Source organism: Podarcis liolepis (genome assembly GCF_965112155.1).
Source record: "Podarcis liolepis genome assembly, chromosome: 12".
Lineage (NCBI taxonomy): Eukaryota > Metazoa > Chordata > Lepidosauria > Squamata > Lacertidae > Podarcis > Podarcis liolepis.
The window spans coordinates 29,703,354-29,720,326 of record NC_139563.1 but is presented as its reverse complement, the minus strand read 5'-3'; the positions used below and the strand labels follow the sequence as shown (position 1 = coordinate 29,720,326).

Genomic DNA, 16,973 nt, shown 5'->3' with positions numbered 1-16,973 from the left:
TAATGATATCAAGGATGAAATTAAGTTTAAATTTTATTTATGTAATAAATGCATGAACAAATTAACACTTCAAGTGGATGCATAAATGGCAGATTTTGTTCTTTTAAAGTGAGAACTCACACAGATCCACCCCCATGCCTTGCGATGTCTTTTTCTCCCACTATGTTGTTCCATTTCAGTGAAAGAAAGGAATATTCCTATCTTGTGTAAGTTAGATTTCCACAGAACATCCGCTAGATTTTCACTCCAAATGTTTCATTCTTCCTATTCAAATTAAAAGCAGCCCACGGTTCCTTTGTTGTCTGCATGTACATTGCATACCAAAATATTGGCAAAGGAATAAGGCTATCAGTGACAGAAAATTAAATGGAAGGTGAACAGCGTGCAGTACAGTGCAGTATATAAAGATGTGGAAGAGAGTGGAAGTTGAAATAATGAGAATATTGCAAAAGTAAACTACTATGCTTAACCCCAGCAGGAACAAAAGGAAACTGTTCTTAAAACAATAGCATTCACATTCCATGAGCCTTCTGCAGTACAATTGCAAAACAGTTCAATTGCAACATATAACAACAGACATTTATAACTGAAAATTCTGGTCATGGGCAGAGATAGCAGAGAAGTGATGTTGGATTTTTTTTTTTTTAAGTAACATATTCATAATTATATTTTACCTCTTGAACTGTTAACGTCCATCTTCAAACTTTCACTTTTTTTAGAGGAAAGCTTAGGTTTGTGATTCTAATGCCAAAACCCTACACATACTTATTGGACCAGCTGCTGTTCAGTTACACATAATTGTTAATTGAAACTTAGGCATTCAAAACAAGAATCAAAAGATGTTACATGCTCAGTGCTACTGCTTGTGTAGTTGAGTTTTTGTGATCTTTAGAAGTAAAGTGGAGTGGGGAGTTAAACAGACAGTTGCTACAGGAGAAGGACTGAGAGCAACATGATGAGAGGGTTGTTTCTAGGACCAAGCAGAAACTGCAAAGTTCCCTTGTTATTTTTGTTATTGGATCCTGGATGTTGTTTATGTAATCATGATATATTTATAGTTCTGAAATGTTGATTTTTGTAAGTTATTATGTTTGCTATTGTGTTGTTTGGCTATGTTATTAGGAAACTCTTTTTGTACCATTTTGTTTTGAAATATACAGTGGTACCTCAGGTTACATCCGCTTCAGGTTACAGACTCTGCTAACCCAGAAATAGTACCTCGGGTTAAGAACTTTGCTTCAGGATGAGAACAAAAATAGCGTGGCAGTGCGGTGGCAGCAGGTGGCCCCATTAGCTAAAGTGGTACCTCAGGTTAAAAACAGTTTCAGGTTAAGAACGGACCTCCAGAACGAATTAAGTTCTTAACCCGAGGTACCACTGTATTGCTTTCTTTGTGCAAGTTGCCTTGAACATAATATTTGTGTGTGTGGCAATGTGGCATACAAATAAATGAAATGAAATGAGTCGGTGGTGGTTTGTGTTCATTGGAAGTGCCAGTTATAGTTTTGACCTCAGCTTCCCTGTTAAGTTTTACAAAGGGTAAGCTGAGTCTAAGGAGCAGGAAACTGACACACAGTGCCATTCTCTAGACTGGTTGTACATAGGGAGGCAGGCAGGTGGGGGGCTAGCTGAGGGCAGTATCAGGATGGTTGGAGAGTGCCCCATATACCTAATGAAGCAGCCCCCACTGTAAACCGTCTTATATTCTCCATAGCTTTGTTTCTTTTTTTCTTTTCTTTTCCAGATGGATCATGCTACCCAGAGACAAACCAATGGCAGGATATATTTATTTATTAAATTTATATCCCCCATATCCCTCCTTCCAAAATGCCGGTGTAAATTGTTTTTTGCTATTTCTGGGTGCTGCCCAGAAAACAACTATTCTGTAGTGCCTGCTAATTAGAATGAATGTAAATCAGAGGGGAGGTTAGGCCAGCCATCCCCAACCTGGCACCCAGAAATGTTGGACTACAACTCCCACCACACCATTGGTCATGCTGACTGGGGCTCAAGGGAATCGTAGTATGAAACATCCAGAGGGCGCCACGTCTGGGAAAGATTGATCTTTAGGCACATATCTAAATACACCGATGTTTCAAATCTGTTTCTTGCATAGGGAAGCTGTTGGAATCCCTACTCAGCCAATGGGACAATAGGAGCCAACTCCTAAGGGCCCTTTGGCCCCCCAATAAAATATTTGACCTCCTAAAATTGATGGGCAAAACCATTCAAATGGTGTGTGCGCACCACATCATGTGATCGATTATGCAAGGTAGACTTACCTCCCCCCCCCTATTTTTTATTCAAGTTGGAACCCCCTGGCCACAATAAAGCTCAGCACCTAGGACTTGCTGATCGCATGAAGGGCGGTTCAAATGCCCGCAGCGGGGTGCGCTCCCGTCGTTCGGTCCCAGCGCCTGCCAACCTAGCAGTTCGAAAGCACCCCCGGGTGCAAGTAGATAAATAGGGACCGCTTACCAGCAGGAAGGTAAACAGCGTTCCGTGTGCTGCGCTGGCTAGCCAGATGCAGCTTGTCACGCTGGCCACGTGACCCGGAAGTGTCTGCGGACAGCGCTGGCTCCCGGCCTATAGAGTGAGATGAGCGCACAACCCTAGAGTCTGGCAAGACTGGCCCGCACGGGCAGGGGTACCTTTACCTTTAGGCCAGTCATTATGTCTTAGCCTAACCTATTTCATAGGGAAGTTGTGAGGATGAATGGGGAGGAGGGGATAACCACGCACACACCACCTTGAGACCCTTGCAGGATTAAAGGTAGTACATAGATGTATAAATAAAGCAGGAAGAGGGTTACTACGCTTTTCCTCTGGGATCGTGTCCGGCAACAGACCCTCCCAGTGTCCCTAATATCCAGGGACAGTCCCAGATTTGCAGAAGGCATCCTGATTTCTGTTTTGACCCCAAAATGTCCCGCTTTTCCATCCCTGTTTCCATTGGAGGGTATGGACTTATCTAACTCTTAAGAAATCTGAAGAAGCCCTGTATAGGGAAGGTCTTTTTTTAAAAAAATATGTTTTATTATGTTTTTCTTATATAATTTTTATTAAAGTTTCTGTTTTACAATTTAAAATACTCATTTTGCATCCTTAAGATATCAATGACTTCCCTTCTTCTCTTTCCATGGTTCATTTTACGTATTATAAATCCCTGCAGATTTTACAAAAAAACTATACCATTCAGTATTCCATTATTGCATCCATCAAAACTTGTTTACACAGTTGAATTTATCTTAATGCTGCCAGTGTTTTCAGCTGTATACAATTATTTCCCATATATTCAATAAAACGTTTTACCAATCTCCTTTAAACTTTACGTTCTTCTTGTTCTCTTATTCTATATGCTAAGTCTGCAAGTTGTGCATATTCTCTCAACTTATGTTTTTAGATACAGTGGTACCTTGGTTCTCAAACGCCTTGGTACTCAAATAACTTGGAACCCAAACACTGCAAACCTGGAAGTAAGTGTTCTGGCTTGCAAACTTTTGGGGGGGAAACTGAACATGCTCCATTTTGAGTGTTACGCTTCCAATTTGAGTGCCACACTTCCATTTTGAGTGTTACACTGAGGTCTGTCTATTTTTGCCATTTATTTTGCGTTTTTGTTTTTGCGGCTTCTTTGTTTTGTTTTTGTGACTGTGTGGAACTCAGTTCAGCTACTGAATGATTGATTGTGTGATGACAATACGATGTTTATTGCTTTCATTTTATGGATCAGTGGTCTCATTAGATAGTAAAATTCATGTTAAATTGCTGTTTTAGGGGTTGTTTTTAAAAGCCTGGAACGGATTAATCCATTTTGCATTCCTTTCTATGGGAAAGCGCACCTTGGTTTCGGAATGCTTTGGTTTTGGAACAGACTTCCTGAAGGGATTAAGTTTTAGAATAAAGGTACAGCTGTATGTTGGAAGTCACCATCACGGAATAGGACGCCCTTATTGGAGGGTCTGCGGCAAATTCCCTCAGGTGAAGTGGGACGAGCTACACCTGTTTAATGTCAACAACAAAAAAGGCACAGGAGCCCTATTTTATTTGTTGGGAGAGGCGGGAGGGAGCAGCGGGAACACTTCCAAGCTGCAGTGCCGTCTCGGCGCTTTGGTGGCAAGAAAGGGAGAACAATCGCAGGAAGCCACAGCCGCGCCAGGCGCCTCCGGGCCCAGGAGAACAAACGAGCCCGTCAGGCCGCCCGGGTCTTTCGCCCGCCTGAGGCAAAGGAGGGGAACCGGGCAGTGGGGACTGGGGGGCAAGCTGAGGTAACAACGGCAGCGGCGGTGGCGGCCGAAGCTCCTCCCCTGCTCGGGGCCGTTCTCTTCCCCGGCGGAGGAACATTGTGACGCTGGCGGCGCTGGAACACCTGAAGCCACGGCGGCCGCGGGCGACGTGAGGTAAAAACAAAAGCAAACCATTCTCGGGCGGAGGAAAGGGGAGGGGAGTCCCTGGGCAGGCAGCCGCCGCCATGAGGCTCCCCCTGTGAGGAGGGGCGCGAGGCCGCGGAGCCCTTCGAGGGAGTTGGGGGGGGGGGGACGACGCACGCAGCCGCCCTCCGCCCCCTTCCCTCAGAGCCGCGGGCAAGGTAGGTGGGGAAGGAGCGCCGCTTCGGCCCAGCTGGAAAAGCAGGTTCTTCCTCTTCAGGCAGCGGCCGCCGCCGCAGGGCGGAGCCGCGCATGCCGGGCAGGGACCACCAACCACCTCGGCAGGCGGCGTGTCTCTCACGGAGGAGGAGGAGAGGCGAATAGCTCGGGGATGCCTGGAAGCAGGAGGTGGGTCGGGGTGCGAGGGTGGGGCGCGTCCCTGGCAGAGGGAGAAGGGAGCTGCCGTCTGAGGGGGGGGGGGGTCAGGATTCAACCCCCCCCCCCCATTGCTTCGCCTGGGTAACCACAATTCCCCCGGTTCCAAAATGGCATCTCTTCCCCCCCCCCCGCCTTACCATTCGCTTGCTCGGTATCCCCCGCCCTCCCTTCTCATCCTTTCAGCAGATATGACAACCAGCAGGTGCATTTGCTTCCTCCTCCCCTGTTTGGTGTTTTTCTTTTTTTTCCTTTCGTAATTTGCTGCATTATTTGCTTTCAGTCGTTAACTTGGGCGCCTGCTGTTCGCAGGCCAGGGAAGCTGCTACTGACACTTTTTGAGGTCAGCAGCACAGTGTTACCATTCAAGCTGATAAGTAATAATAATGGGTATTATTATTATTAAACCCAGTGCTTTTTTTCCTGGGGGTATGCATACCCCTAAACATTTTGTGAATCTAAGTTTGGCCTCATTGAGGGGCAATATTTCAATATGAGTAGGAAAATGAGAGGACCCCTAAACATTTTTTTAAGGAAAAAAAGCACTGATTTAAATCTACAGCACTGGTACCAGAGGGGCCAACTTGAATGAAATATTGGGGGGTGGCGGCACATAAGCCCGGTCCCACATAATCACAAGATGCGGCACCCACCCACTATTTGAATGGCAACGTCCATTAACTTGGGGTGGGCGCTAAGCCCCCTCAAATTTTTTGGGGGGGGCAAAGAGACCCCGGCCCCTGAGAGTTGGCTCCGAGGACTGGTACTTTGGGTGCCTGCTAGGCACTGCAGAAGCCCTGAATTGTACGGTCTTGATCTGTGTTTTAGAGATTGCATTATCCAGTGATAAAGACTGTGTTGGGGTGGTCATGTCTCAGCTTCGTAAACTGGAATATGAATGAGCCTTTTGCCCACACATGCGTGCAGCCCCTTTGCTTCTTTCCCGGCTGATTCAACAGACAAATCAGGACGGGGTGCCAACTTGAATAACATATTGGGGGGCATGTAAGCAGCACCCCACATAATTCATCACAATATGTGGTACATGCACACCATTTGAATGGCAATGCCTATCAACTTTGGGGGAGGGGAACCAGCCCCCTCAAATATATTATTTGGTGGTGCAAAGGGACATAGGAGTTGGCTCCTATGAATGGGGAAGTTTCCAGTCTTATCCAAACCAGGAAACTATGGTTATCAGCTGCGGAACAAGCCAGTATGTTAAACCATGGTTTGAAGTTGTTTTAATATCCTAGTTTGTAACCATAGATTCATGGTTTGGATGATACAGGAAATGATGGTTAATTGGAGACTTACTGGTTTGATTGTAAGGAGTGGTGGGACTGCATGCATAGGGGAAAGGCTCATTTGTAGCTTGACCCATTAAGTATTCAATATATGATCATCTGAAAGCAGAAATCATGAATTATAGCTTATAACTTGCACCATCTGAAATGTTTAGGATCATGATGGCAACTGTATTGCACTCCTGTCCTAGAAATAGTGGCAGGTTAACAGGAGGACAGGGAGAAGAGGTGGATGGAAAGCTCCCTGGGGGCTTATTTAGACCTCATCATCATTGTATTCTGTCTTTCCATAGTTAAACCGTGCTTACAATATCAATATGAAAACATCATTAAATATGCAATAAAATCAGACAATCCCTACCTAATTCATCATAAAGTATTGACAAGAAAAATACAAAAACAGTTGCAGTATCAGTAAAAATGCTTCTCCAAAATAAACTCTCAACCCAACAGAAACCCCCAAACACACCACCACCCCGGTAGTTTCTAGGCATCCTGAGCAGGAAGTCTCTTTGGGCTTAAGAGCAAGATAATCTCTGGCCCCTTCAGCAGCAGCTTTGTAGTTGGAGTCTGTCAGGACCCTACCTTCCCTAAGCCATACTCCTCTGTATGTATTTTACATGTTGCCAGTGTTCTCCATGCATTGCTTCACATTGTATATCCCACCTAGTCTCCAAGGGCACTGTGAGATGGGGACTTGTCCAAAGTCATCCTGTGACCTTCATAGCTGAACAGGGTTTTCACCTGAGTTTGACAAGTCCATGCAAAACTTTCAGGAAATGACTCTGACAACAAACTTTAGGGAAACCCTTTCAAACCAATCCAAGTGAGAATTTCTGACATCTCTGAAGTAGACTCACAGGAAGTGTGGCATTCATGCCAGACTGTATTTGAGCAACTTTTTATCAACAAAGAATCAAACTAAACAATGAGTATAGCAGTTTTGTTGATGTTTCTAATTACGTTTTGCAGATACTGTAGTTATTTATTGGTTTCATTGTATTTATGTTGTAAGCTGCCTTGATATTTGTTGCGAAAGTGCAGGTCACAAATATACAAATAAATGATAGTTTGCCTTCCAGCCAGACAACTCATTCACCAGCTGGAAAGGTTCTGTTGTCACAAGGTAGCAAACTACCCATCATTGCCACTTCATAGGCCTGGATATAGACTCCCTGGGATATGCAGTCATTTTTTTGCTTGGGTCTTTCTCCACTGGTGCTCAAGTTCTTTCCTAGCCCATTTCATAGATCCCAGCACTTTAATATACTAGGGTGTCAAGGAGGCATTTGTTTAAGTCCTCTGCAGTCACTATCTGGTTCTAGGCATGCCACCAGCATCACTTTTCTATCTGAAAAAATATTGTTCATCATAATGGTTCCACAAGTGGAAAATGGAAATAGTCGTCATGTACTGTAGAGAGTTGTTGGAAGAACAAACCAAAATAAAGTTGTAAATCATTCAGTACATAAATTGTGCTGTATACCGAAGAGAGCAGCTTAATGAATATTTTGTTCTACTAAGAATGCTAATTTTATTTGTCAAATGTACATATATTTATTTATTAAATTTGTATACCAATAGATCTCAGGGCAGTTCACAACATATGTTGTCTCTTTCCTCCATGCAGTTCAAAAACGGTGTATATTCCCTGGTCTAAACAACTTCAAAAGCAGATGATGTACCGTATTTTTTGATAACATGTGATTGATTTATTGCTCAGATAAATCAGATAAATTCTTGGCGTCCAGCCCGCTTCGGCTGCTCTCGTGGCCAGGCCCCAGACTTCAAAGGCCACATTCCGAGGTTCTGAGCAAAAACGCAGAGATCAGCAGCGGCAAGAGAAAGCTTCAAAAACTCCAGTGCTTGCTTCAGTGTGCTCAAATAAAGTCCACTCAGGATCTTAGCAGCTAAAAGCAGTTTTATTTACAGCAAACTATCCATTGTCGAACAGCATCGTGAAAACACGTCCACTCTCCTCAAAAGCGAAAGTAGAGAGTCAGAACAAAGACTTGAGAGACTCGGAACTGACGTGGAGTCTCCCCCCTCCCAACAGTAGGCAGGGCGTACACTCTGAGCTGTTTAACCCTGTAAGCTCAGGTTCCCTTCACACCCCCTCTCGTCCTGCGCTACTGTGGGGAAAGTATGTACAGAACTTACCCCCAACTCCAAACCACCACAAAACTCCCCATGACGCTGGAAGCTTAAAGGTTTGGTAAAGCCATCGGCCAAGTTATTGTGACTGGCACAATACTTCAACCGGATCAAACCTGACTGAACACTCTGACACACATTTTGGAAACGTATGTCCAGATGCTTGGTTCTGGCCTTAAATTGCGCAGATTCAGCCAATTTCAAACAAGGTTGATTGTCTTCCCAAACCGTGATGGGCAAGCTACAATCTCCATAGATCTCTTGCACCAAGCATCTATAGAACTCTAGTTCCCGGCACAAATCTGACAGTGCACTGAATTCAGCCTCAGTAGAAGACAGCGCAATGAGACTTTGCTTCCGGGACTTCCACCCAATTAGTGACTTCCCAAACTTTACCACCAACCCAGACACAGACTTGCGGTCCTGCAAATTCGCCCAGTCACTGTCCGCATAGCATGTGAGCTTCGCCTCACCTTCAGCTGGCAGCTTAAGACAGAAGTCTTTGGTATGCTGCAGGTAGCGCAGTACCCGCTTGATACCGTGCCAAGCACTCACACTGGGCTTTGACGCTTCCCTACTTAGCAGGTTGGTAGCAAAGGCAATGTCCGGTCTGCTCCATTGGGATAGATACAACAGACTACCTAGAGCTGACTGAAAGAGCTCAGCATTCTCGAACTCTGCACTTTCTGCTTGCTGGCTCTCTTTCACGAAGTTCGTCTCCATGGGTGTCCGAACTCCTGCACAATCGGACATTCTGAACTTCTCAAGCAACTGCTCAATCTTGCCTTTCTGACTGAGCAAGAAGCTACCATCCTCAGTTCTCGCTATCTGGACGCCTAGGTAGATCTTTACTGCACCCAGGCTCTTGAGCTGAAACTGTTTCCCAAGCTCTTTGGCAAACTTCTGCACCTGTTTGTCTGCCTTTCCAATATGGATGATGTCATCAACATAAAATAAAACCAGTTCCTGTGAGTCTCCTGATCCTCTAAGGAACAGGCAACTGTCAGCAAGACTCTTCCTGAAACCTAGCTTCTCCAAAGCTTCATTCAGGCACAAGTTCCAATTCCTGGCCGACTGCTTCAGGCCGTAAATTGACTTGTGAAGTTTCCACACAGTACCTTGCTCAATGCCCTCAAACCCTGGAGGAGGAAGCATGTACAGATCCTCCTGGAGGTCTGAGTTCAAGTAAGCAACGTCCACATCAAAGTGATGCACCAGCAATCCTCTTTGTGCAGCGATGGCCAAGAGCAAACGTAGAGATTCACTCCTACAGGTGGGAGCATAAACTTCCGTATAATGCAACCCCCTGCGCTGCGTGAATCCTCTCGCCACTAATCTGGCCTTATACTGCGGTTCTCCTGTCGCTGTGGGCTTAAGACGGTAAACCCAGCGGCTACCCACTGCCTTTTTGCCCACCGGCAACTTCGTGAGGGAGAACACACCTAAAGACTCCATTGAGTTCATCTCCTTCTGCATCGCCTCATGCCATTTTCTGGCTTCTTCCTGAGGCAGTTTCTGAACATCCTCAAAACTCTCGGGTTCACACTGTGCCATTCCAACCCACACGCTAGTGACGGCAAACCTATCAGGAGGTTTCCCCTTGGTCGTCCGAGCTGATCGACGCAGCACTACTTCAGGAACCCCCTCTGACCCACTAGGGCCAGCCAGAACGTCCTTGGCATCAGAGAATTCCCCCTCTGACTTACTGCGCCTTCTGGACTTCTCAGCCGAACCTGTGGGGGAAGATGGAGCACTGCGTTGCTCAATCTTCACAGCCTTGGGAGAAGTTCTCCCCTCTGCCTGCACTGGCTCTGGACTCTGAGCCACAGTAGCAGGTTCAACCTCTTCCTCTTCTTCATCAGCAGAGTCAAGCAGACTCTCTGACAGGATGTCAGGGTTCCCATGTATCCTTGCCCAGCCATTCTGCTCACAGAATTCAGCACTGTTGCTGAGCAGAATCCTGGACTGATTCCCTGACGGATACGCAAACCTCCAACCCTTGGTCCCTGGCTCATACCCACAAAAAATCATCTTTTGGGACTTGGGTTCACCTTTCTTGCGTTTGGCTTTTGGTATCAAAACCCACGCTTCACAACCGAATACACGAAAATAGTGTATTTTCGGTTTCTTTCCATGCAGCAAAAAGTACGGGGTGTCACCTACCACTGAATTGAACGACCTGTTCAGAATAAAGTTGGCCGTTCGCCAAGCCTCTCCCCAAAAACGCTGTGGGAGCCCGGCATCAAACAAAAGAGCTGCGGACATCTCCCCTAGAGTCCTGTTCCGTCTTTCCGCAATCCCATTCTGTTGGGGACTGTGCGGAGAAGTCAATCTGTGTTGAATCCCCTTTTTGCGGAAGAAACTTTGCAGTGCAGACCCGGTGAACTCCCCACCCCGATCGCTCTGAAAGTTTTGCACCCGTGTGGAAAACTGCAGTTCCACAGCCGCAATCCAGTCTTTGATTAGCGGTGCAGCTTCACTTTTGTGTCCGATCGTGAAGGTCCAGGAGTTGCGCGTATGGTCATCAATCAGAACCAGCGCATATTTGGCTCCTCCCATACTGGTCACAGCCATCGGCCCAGACAAATCTGCATGAATTAACTGAAAAGCCCTAGTGGTCACCCTCTCAGACCTAGGGTATGTGCACGTTTTCACCTTTGCGGACTTGCAAGCTCTGCAATCTAGAAACTTAGCACATGATTTCATTTTGCACCCTTGCGTATACTCTGGGATCTTTTTCACTGACCCCCAGGACACGTGTGCCATGCGTCTGTGCCAGAGGTGAGCACACGCATCATGAACTGGAACGTTGGCACACTGTGCTTGCGCCTCCTCCGCGTCACCTGGACCTGCAAAAGAAGCATTCAATACAAACAACCTGTCTTTACATTCAACACTGACTAGGTGCTGTCCATTCTTAGAAATAGAGCACTTATTGTCTTCAAAACACACTCTGTAGTTCTCAGCAAGAAGTGCGCTGACAGACAGCAACGCGCAAGACAGTCCTGGAACAACATAAGCCTGGATTGAATCCTGTAAGAAAGAACAAAACAGTGAGCCAGTCTGTGTGAGCGGGTGTCTAGTTCCATCTGCTAAACAGACAGTCTTCCCAGAAGTTACAGAGGTGCAGTTCTCTAGGACTCCTGCAGATGGCACTAGATGATGGGAAGCTCCACTGTCTATGACAAAAGTCAGCACAGCATCCTGTTGACAACTCTTGACTGTAGCCATAGACGCTGCCAAATGTTTATGTTCAGTGTCTCTGCCAGCTGCCTTCGGCTTGCCTTTCCCACGCTTTGAAGAAGAGCCCTTTATCTGGTTGCTACGGGAGACGGCCTTCGGCTGTTCCTGTGCCTCCACTGGACATTCTCTCACCAGATGGGAGGGGGAGCCACAGCGATAACAGCGACGACGCGTAGCAACAGCTCTCACAGCTCCCTCTTCAGCCATTCCTTTGTTCCTAGCACCCCCACCTTTGGGTGCACAGCCTGGGCCTGCACGCTCCCCAGCACTCTGGTTGCGGGCCTCAACATCACACGGCCCCTCGGAGACAAAGCAGCTACTCCCAGCTGTAACTTCAGGAACATGGCGAGCAGCAGCCCCCTCTGGGCTCTCAGCTTCCTCCCTGCTCTCGGCCTTCTCCCGGCCCTGGGCTCCTGCTGAGCTATCACACAGACTCCTCAGCACCTGCCAGGCGGCCTGAGCCGACTCAACGCCCTCCAGGTGGGGCAACAGCATAGCGTCCACGCTGGCTCTCAACATGCAGAGCTCTCTTTGCATTCTCTGCTCTCTATCTTCCAGCAAAGCAGCCTCCAGATCTGCTGCGCCATCTTCAGCAGCAACAGGCATGGGTGGGGCCGGCTCCCTCTGGGCTATACTCCAGAGCCCTGTGGCCAAAAACCACCCCCTTACTCTTCTTGACCAGATATCCCAGGACTGGGCTGTGAGCTTTTCAAATGGGACATCATAAAAGTCCTGGAGCTCAGCCATCTCCTCCCCCAGTGCTCCCATTGGGGCTTTGAAGTACTCACGCGTACCAGCCAGCTTCAACGGAGAGGCTCCCGGCGTCCCTTTGCAGCACACAGCATTGCAGCCAGCCTCCCTGCTTTCTCCCAGGCAGAGCCTCAAAGCAGGACTTTTGCCTCCGGCAGCAAAAACAGCAGCTTCTCAGCACACAGCACTTCAAAGCTTTCTCTAATTGCAGTAACTGACGTCCATAACCTGATAACATGTGATTGATTTATTGCTCAGATAAATCAGATAAATTCTTGGCGTCCAGCCCGCTTCGGCTGCTCTCGTGGCCAGGCCCCAGACTTCAAAGGCCACATTCCGAGGTTCTGAGCAAAAACGCAGAGATCAGCAGCGGCAAGAGAAAGCTTCAAAAACTCCAGTGCTTGCTTCAGTGTGCTCAAATAAAGTCCACTCAGGATCTTAGCAGCTAAAAGCAGTTTTATTTACAGCAAACTATCCATTGTCGAACAGCATCGTGAAAACACGTCCACTCTCCTCAAAAGCGAAAGTAGAGAGTCAGAACAAAGACTTGAGAGACTCGGAACTGACGTGGAGTCTCCCCCCTCCCAACAGTAGGCAGGGCGTACACTCTGAGCTGTTTAACCCTGTAAGCTCAGGTTCCCTTCACATTTTTAGCTCTATTGGACCATAGGAGGGGGAGAACAGGAAAAAAAAAATTTTTCCTTGCTCTCCCCCTCTAAGTCAAGGTGTGTTCTGTGCATTCAAGGTGCGTTCACTTGAAGCCTCCAGAGCCCAGCGGGAGTTCCCGCAGGGCTCCAGAGGCTTTGGATTCCTTTCGACCTGCTATTTGGGGCTGGCGGGGGGGAGTGCTGCTCCCCCCCGCCGCCAGCCCCAAAGACCAGGTCAGGGGACAGCGGGAAGGTGGCGCTCTGCCTCCCCGCTGTCCCTCCAGCTTGTGGGGCTGGCGGTGGGGAAAGCAGCGCTTCTCCCCACCGCCAGCCTCCAAACCAGGTTGGGGAACAGCGGGAAGGCGGCGCCCCGCCTCCCCGCTGTCCCCCGAGCTTGTGGGGCTGGCGGTGGGGTGAAGGTCGGGTTTGGAGGCTGCTATCCGCAAGCCTTGGGAGCCTGGCGGGAACTCCCGCCGGGCTCCCCAGGCTTGCGGATATCTGCCCGAAGCCTGGAGAGCGAGAGGGGTCGGTGCGCACCAACCCCTCTCGCTCTCCAGGCTTCAGCAAAAGCCTGCATTCGCTCCATAGGATGCACACACATTTCCCCTTCATTTTTGGAGGGGGGAAAGTACGTCCTATAGAGCGAAAAATACGGTAAATAACATAACTGAATGCTTTCCAGTGTTAACCAGATAAATTCTTTTAAACATAGAAACTAGCAAATCAATGGAAGATTTCCACATGCAGCTTCGTATTTATTCATTTGATTAATTTATGAATCACTTCCCAATGAAGCATGCAGAAGCAATATACAATATAATATAATATAAAAGAAGTCACAAATCTTAAAACAGTTAAAGCAATTGCATATATAAGAACAATGGGAAACATATAAGCATGTGACAGGAAACATTTGAGCATGTGATTGCTGACTTGCAGCATCCTTGGAAGAGTATAGCCACATGAAGTTTCTGAATATGAAGTTTGGCTCTTAAACACAAAGACTCTTACAGACAAAAGCAACCTGAACGAATGGGTATGATTATGTGAGTTTTTAATGTTCATTGGGCCCAGGATCCCAAGAATTGTTTCTCTTGAAGAAAATTTGAAGAACACTTAATATTATCCCAGTCAAGTAGTTTATCATGTGTGAAAAATGATGTAAAAATAGAAGTTGAAAGTACCTGTGTATCAGCATAAAAGCAAGAAAGCCGCACATAATTGCATTCTTCCGCCAAACTTGGTGCATGATCAGGCTGGAAGTTAACATTTTAGTTCCACTGAATCTAGATAATGCTTAATGCATTAAATTACACTGGATCGCTCAGTGGACCCATATATCCTTTAGAATACCATATTGCCAGACCAGACAGGACTCTGTCCCTCATTCTGGTAGGGGGTGGGGAGGCAGAAGTATTTCAGCCTTCATCAACCTGGTACCTTTCAGATGATTTGGACTACTACTCCCGTCATCCCCAGCCAACAAATGCTCATTAGGACTGATGTCACCAATTTTGTTTTTAGATGTGGGTTACCATTTTAAAACTAACAGATGGCTATGCTAAAGGCAATATATGCTGCTAATTGCTAGTGTGGAATGCTGAATAAATTTTGGACTCAGTCTGGTGAGACTTGGCTTTGTATTCCTATGTGGCCATGAAACTTGCTTAACCTTTCTTACAGAGTTGTGATAAAATGGTTTGACCTTGTGTATGCCACCCTGACTTATTTGGAAGAAGGATGGGGTGCAAATGTAGCTAATTAAATCTCAAACTCTTGCAAGTTAATCCTTTGGAGTGAAAATTCAACAAGTGCAAGTTATCATTGCTGCTCCACGAATCACTGCCCTTCATTGCACAACGAATTTTGTTGGAGAAAACATTACAACCCTATTTTTCCACATTTTCTCTTTTTTCACATGGTTAACTTGCAGTAAGTTCAACTAGGTTTTGTAAGAACTGAATCTGTCTATGTCCTTTAGATGTATCATACTTTAAAACTTTGCTTATATAATATCTAGAAGTTGGGTCCAGTATAGTTGAATAAGGTGTCCAATCCCAAGTAAGGGATTTATTTATTTTTAAGATGAAACAATTAACTTGCTCATTTTAAAAGAAAAAGAAGCTAACTTGCTGAACAACCAGTGTGTCCTTGGCTATTTACTGTGGCTTGGATTCTAAAATGAGTGAATGGAAGGGGGGGGAATGAAAGGTACTCACCCACCTCACTCCTTCAGACACCTTTGCCCATGGATAGCCTCTTTGTAGGATGAGGATTCCTAACAAACAGCACAGAGAAGGATGTGTGTGTGTCCAAAATTAGGAGCAGGCCTCTGCCTGATTGTGGGCTGTTCTTCCCTTTCCAGCAGCCTGTGTGCTATATCCTACATTATTTAGAAACCCCCACCTAATCCTCCAGAGTAACATTGGGGATTGGTGCATGGGAAATTTCTGTGAAATTTATTCCATTCACTTGTTTTAAGATTCACCCCCATATCTGTTACGTTGGGTTATAATTTCACTTTCATGTAATAGCTTCAGGATCTTTTTCTGACTTGGTCACTAAGGTAGTTTCATTGGCCTTTGAAAACTTTGGTGTAACTCAGAAGCAGGGATAGCCAGTGTTTTATACTTGGAAGCTGCTTGCTTCTGAACTTATGTGTTCAGGTGCCTTTTCATAGCAACAGAATAAGGTGCATTAAACTGCAATGGGGGTTGAGAGATGCCAGGTGGCTATTCATTGTAGCTGCAGGCTGAATTACCTGGCAACAAGACTGCCTGAGGCCTGAAAATGTACAGTTGTTTCCATGACAAGTCGTCTCATTATTTCTAGGACCAGGTTGTATTGAATGTCCCCGGTAGACGCTTCCCACCATTCTCTGTCACCATCACTTCCGTTGCATTGATCATCCTTGGCAACTCTTCCCTTCACAGTCCAGGAAACTACCCTTTGAGTTAAAGGTGCTTTCCTGCCTCCAGGGTAGTCAAGGCAAGAGCAATATCAGGGTTGGGAGTGGAGTGTGCCCTGCGCATGATCACTTAGGTTCCCAGCTGTGGGGGAAATGTAAACACATCATTCTTCCCTTTACAGACTCTCTGCTCCTGTTTGTGGTGATGGGGAAATGAAGGCAGGATCAGTGGGCACAGCTCTCCTATCCCTCTCCATGCGCTTACATATGTGTGAACAAAAAACCCAAATAGGGCTACAATGTCCTTTTTTAAAACTGACAGTTCATTTGGAAGGCTGAGAATGTCATTTATATATTCAGTTCATGCTGAGGGGAAGGTCTGGTTTTGTGTAGTGCAGAGTTTTTCCCAATAGATATTCCTACTAGGTCAATGACTGTTTGCTTCAGCTTTATATATTTAGCTTTTTATGTTTCCTTGTCATGGTAGCTTATAATATAGCATCAAAATATCCCACATCTTTGTATAGTAGTTTCCAAGAGTGTGTAAATTTTACCTGATACAACAGAATTCAATTAAGAGGAAAAAGCAAAATGAAAGGAAAGAAAAAATTTTAGAGAAAATGAAGGAAGGAGAAAAGAAATTGAGATCTAATCCAAAGTCTCAAGAAATTTTGAGAGAAATAAAGTACCACCAGACGCAATATATGGAATTGACAAACCAAGAGATAGAATGGAAAATTAAACAAATGAGACAAAGGACTTTCGAGTCAGCAGACAAATGTGGGAAGCTTCTTGCATGGCAATTGAAAAAGAGGCAAAAATTGAATACAGTTACTTGTTTGGAGGTAGAGGGAAAGAATATCCATAAGCCAAATGAGATAAGTAATTGTTTCCAAAGCTTTTTTAGGAAGCTATATACACAAGGGCCAGTGAATGAACAAGAAATAGATGAATTTCTTAAAAATCATGGACTACCTAAAATTTCAGAACAAAGCAAATTGACTTTGAATGAGAAAATAACAGAACAAGAAATAGAGGAGGCCATTCAAAAAGCGCAATTGGGAAAGTCTCCAGGACCAGATGGTCTGACGGCCAGATACTATAAAGCTTTGAAAGAATGTTTAGTGCAACCATTGAAAGAAGTTTGCAATGAAATACTGGA

General features: G+C 45.9%; 1 protein-coding gene across 12 annotated transcripts in view; it reads left to right on the top strand.

The window, feature by feature from the left end:
- The first annotated feature begins 4,098 nt into the window (after positions 1-4,098).
- Positions 4,099-16,973, top strand: part of ICA1 (islet cell autoantigen 1) — a 74,308-nt gene continuing 61,433 nt past the window's right edge. For 2 of the 12 annotated variants that reach the window (XM_083468314.1, XM_083468322.1), the window contains exon 1: positions 4,419-4,588. The gene's annotated coding sequence lies outside the window, so the exon portion shown is untranslated. Of the gene's footprint in view, positions 4,776-16,973 lie in introns of all 12 variants that reach the window. The other 10 variants (XM_083468320.1, XM_083468317.1, XM_083468323.1 and 7 more) reach the window with 10 other exon arrangements.